The 5000-nt window shown below is 42.3% G+C and overlaps 1 protein-coding gene across 4 annotated transcripts in view; it reads right to left on the bottom strand.

Annotated features, from left to right (window-relative positions):
* The window catches only part of znf385c (zinc finger protein 385C), a 126749-nt gene that overhangs the window by 52757 nt on the left and 68992 nt on the right, over positions 1-5000 (bottom strand). The gene's annotated exons all lie outside the window — the stretch shown is intronic.

The following is a 5000-nucleotide window of genomic DNA, read 5'->3' on the forward strand; positions in this document are numbered from 1 at the left end:
AGTGGAGTGACAAGAGTAGGGTGGTGGTGATGTGAGATGGTCTATTTGACTTAGTGAGCAGTCTTGCAGCAGTGTATTGGGTGGCCTGTATGCGGGAGGAGATGAAATGTATGTATTAGCAGCATCTCTAGCTCTGTGTAAGACACTGCTGAGCTAAATTGGCTTATGCTTCTTAGATGCAAAAAGCATGACTTGGTCAGCTGCTTTACATGTCTGTCATATGATAGTGACTGGTCAAATATAGCCCCTAAATTACAGAGATCTGGAAGCAAAGAGCAAATTTTCTATGCTCTTGCACCTAGATACAATGTTCACTGTTATATTGTAAATTCTTACAGGGCTTTCAATGTTTTTTGCTGTGGTGCATACTAATATCTAAAGCCCCAGTTTAGATTATACAGTATATATAGCATATATACAGTTATATACTGAATATGTTAATGTAATGTAAGTGTAAATAGGGTGATATGACACACATGACCCTAGTTACTGGGGAATGTCAGCTAGTTTAATTAAAGAAATACATGTCCTCAACATTGATTTTATTTCTTTGTCATATTACAGATCTAATCGTACTATACAATTCCCATGTTGCATTATTGAACTACACTACAGCTACCTCAAGGTGAATTAGATTTTGTAATGCATACAAATGCATACATACAAAGCGCCCCATCCACAAACACCCTTGTGAGAGTGTACTTTGTGTAAAGGTAGAGAGAGAGAGAGAGAGAGAGAGAGAGAGAGAGAGCGAGAGAGAGAGCAACACAAGTATGTCATTGTATTTTTTTAACATACAAATGTAAAGTTTAACTGAACCAAACCAAACTGAAAAATCAATAAAGTGTGGAGTGCAATACACCAAGAGACACTTTATAACAAAATCTGACCATAAAATCTGACCATATAATCTGGCCAAATATCATCTGCTTGCCTACGACGTCCAGCAGCCCTGACAGTGGAGCTACTTCACACTCCCTCTGACCTGTGCTTCGCTTCATGGAATGGACGGTGCCTTCACGTTCAGTCATTTTCAGATTTTTATAATTCAGCTGTCTGCTCATGTGATTGTGTCTATATGGTCCATATCTCTGGCTGTGGTGTCCCAACACGTAGCCTAGCCTATCACCGTGCCCTGGGCTCTGATCATCTCTTTGCTACTCACTACGCATCTTTAATTCATCTGTGATTTTCTCTGGATTTTACGCTCACACTACTGGCTCTTCTGTGCCGTTTCCTAATGACATTACTGTGTGTCTAGTATGACTGCTCACTAGGGCTGGGTGATTCATCGAAATCCAAATATGACTTATGAAATATTACTTCCAACAACAGTGCTTATTATTTCTGCCATAATTGAGCAGCCCTGTTTAAACTACATACTGTGTACTATATATATAATAGGAATACTTCTCATCTGTATGCCCAATTCTCATCTTACGTCTCTGACAGACTGGTGAGTAGGGCTGGGATAAACGATTATTTTTTAAACGATTAATCTAGCGATTATTTTTTTGATGCATCGATTAATCTAACGATTCATTTTTTTCAGTCCGATTTGATTCCGATTCGATTCGATTATCGATTATCTCCCCATTAATTGACTAATAGCAATTTATACATGTTCATTTACATATCTGAATGAAAAAACATGAATTCCTTAACATTGCAATATATGTTTATTGCTCTTAAAATTCCAAAATAAAAGACTATACAAGTGCAAAGTAATGCATTCTTAGTCAGATGTAGCATTCAATAAAGTTCAGTAGTGTATAGGTCTAATTGAGTGCCTGTCACTTTAAGACGTTTGTGAGGGAAGCCTTGCAATTGTAACACTTAACACAGTAAGGCTGCTGATGTGTGGATGCAATTCATAACGTAGTTAGTTCAAATAATGGTTCGTACTTCTCCTTGGGACAAGCACTTTTGAGTCTTGAAAAACACTTTTTCATTTGCATCGGGATTTTGCAAACATTCAGTGTCAGAGTCAATAAAATGAGTAACGAAATTGACAAGCAGCTGTAAGTAAGCATGCTAAACTCGACATTCAAACAGTATTCTAACATAAGCTTTGAGATACTGCTTGATTGCATAACTTTAACTTAGTTTAGTCTCCTCAATGTACTATGTTGTGATAAGACCTTAGCAGAGTTAACTTTAATGCAGCAGTTTTGAACAAATTTGTGTAGCATGGTCACGATGCTAAGCAGAATCAATAGCAATTTAGCCTAGTTCTATGCAATGCTTCTATGTGGCAACAACAATCCTTCAACAATCGTGAATATTTTGTTCAAATGCACATGCAGAGGAGGGGCAGCAGGCTCGTTACGAGAGAGAGTGCGGGCGGGGCAAGGAAAGGCTGCATGCGTAAAAAGTGCAGCTCAATGAAAGGATTTAGGCCGGTTTTGATTTCGTGGCGCCCGCCACAGATTAGTTAACGTATCGGAAACACTGAAGGTGTATGCTTGACGAATTGACGCGCATATTTTGCGTCGACATCATCGATTAAGTCGATGCGTTGTCCCAGCCCTACTGGTGAGTGTTGGTTTTGACATTTGGCTGGGCAGTTGACATGTACTAACATGTATTCCTCCTCTTTGATACATCTCTGACTGTTGTGCATCTCTTTGCTACTGATGGCTGTGCAGGTGTACCCAGGGCTTGCTGTACTGCCTCTGTGCGACTGTCGGAGGCGACACGGCACGGTTCAACTCGACTCGACTCGGCCAGGCGGAGCACGGTGCCACGCAGGACGGTGGCGTGTTTATCTGGGCGCTGGCGGCTGTGCCCGTGTGCCGTCGCCGTTTATCTCTGTGCTGCACATTTACGCCAATTCCCTGCGGAGGCAGCATATGCCCGGCCCTGGGGGGTGGCACTGCGAGCAGTCTGCCCGGGAGTCAGGTGCCAGTGCCAACATGGAGAGGGAGAGGAAGAGAGAAAGAAAAGGAGAAAGGGAGAAGGGGAGACAGAGGGGAAAGGATAGAAATGGCTGGACAGCCATGGATGACACACACAGACAAACACACACACACACACACACACACACACACACACACATACATACATACACACACACACACACACACACACACACACACACACACACACACACACATTGACAACCACAAACAGAAACAAGTGAAAACACACACAGAGAGACATCACCAACCTCATGCACACACATTAACATACACACAGATACAGACACAGCTCAGTGAGGAGAAGGGGGTTTTGTATGCATCACTTACGCAAACACACATCGTCACAAAATCACACTCAAACAGAAATGCAGGCATGCACCCATGCATGCGCACACACACACACACACACACACACACACACACACACACACACACACACACACACACACACACACCCTAATCAGACCCACGCTGGCTGCCATCTAGCTGAGGCTGGGCTATCTGTCAGTCACAGGCGGGTACCCCTGCAGGGGGTCAAGCTCACCCCCAATCACACACACCCTCAGAGAACACAGACAAAGCGAGCGGGAGAGAGGGATGAAGAAATGTGAGAGAGGAAGAGAAAGGTGGAGAAATGTAGTGACAAAGGAAGGAGGGAGAGAGAGAGACAGAAAGAAAGAAAAAAAGAGCAAACGATAGATGAAGAAATTAGGAGATAACAAATAAAAGGCGGAGAAATAAAGAAAAAGAGGGAGGTAGAAAGAAAGAAGGATGGAGAGAGACTGAGAGGAGAAGGACGAGGGCAATGATGGAATTAGAGGAGGCTGAAAAAGAACAGATGACTGAAAGGAGGAAATATGTAGTAGGGTTAAGACAAGAAGGGACAGAGTGGAAGAGAAATGAGAAAAGGATGTGAAAAAAAAAAACGATTAACAAAAAAAAACATTTGGCGAGATTGACTGGAGGAGGCATATGAAAGCGGGAGAGATGGAGGAATGATGGGAATTTTAAGAATGTTTTTATTTTTTGACGGACATGAGCAAATCTGAAATCAAAAATAAGAGGAGGAATCTGAGAGGGAAAATTAGTGACGAAAGGAATGAAAAAGAAATAAAAGAAAGGAAATAGGACTGAGGTGGGGAGATTAGAGAGCGAGTGAGTGAGTGAAAGATAAGGAAAGCAAAGGACGAAAGAGAGAGAAGGAATAGCAGGAAAGGGGAGAAACGATGGTGAGAGAACGCAATGGCAGACTGAATGAGCAATGGCGTCAGTGAGCCTTTTCAGTAACCGTCACCAGCGTTGTAACCATGCTAGCTCTCGTAGTCTGTGTCACCGAATTTAGCGACATTTTGGGTTTGCATAATCAATTTAATAGCCGTTATCACCATTGCCATGCCTGCTGCTTTTCAATTGCCCTCGTAACGACTATCATCATCTCAGCTGCCGCTGTCATCATCGTCATCATCGTCACCGCCACCATCATTGCCATCACCATCAGCATCCATCCATCACCAACATGATGGTTGTACACACAATTTCTTTCAATAAAATTACACACACACACACACTTCATAATCAATTATAATCTATATATGTGTATATCACACACACACACACACACACACATATATATATATATATATATATATATATATATATATAGTCTATATATGACCTCTTTTGTGGGAAATGCAGTATCTACTACTGATTGAGTAAAAGCCCCTATGCAAAAAAAAGTGAGAAATTAACTGAAATGTGCCAGTGTGTGTCAGCAGAGCCTCAAAGCGGTGGCGACGCGTTTCCTGCAACGACTGCAGACACAGGCAGCTCTGGCTCAGGTCTCAATATGCCACTGTCCCGCTTTGATCTGACTAATCTTCCGTTTGAAGCACTCGAGAATGCCAAAGAAACACCATTACATGAGCTCCCAGAGATGTGCTCTGTGTGTGTGTGTGTGTGTGTGTGTGTGAGAGAGAGCGAGAGAGAGAGAGAGAGAAAGACAGAGACAGAGAGAATGTGTGTGTGAGAGAGAGAGAGACAGAGAGAGAAAAAGATTATGTGTATATGGTGTGTTTTTGT

This window comes from Alosa alosa, chromosome 22 (assembly GCF_017589495.1).
Source record: "Alosa alosa isolate M-15738 ecotype Scorff River chromosome 22, AALO_Geno_1.1, whole genome shotgun sequence".
In the NCBI taxonomy this organism is placed as follows: domain Eukaryota; kingdom Metazoa; phylum Chordata; class Actinopteri; order Clupeiformes; family Clupeidae; genus Alosa; species Alosa alosa.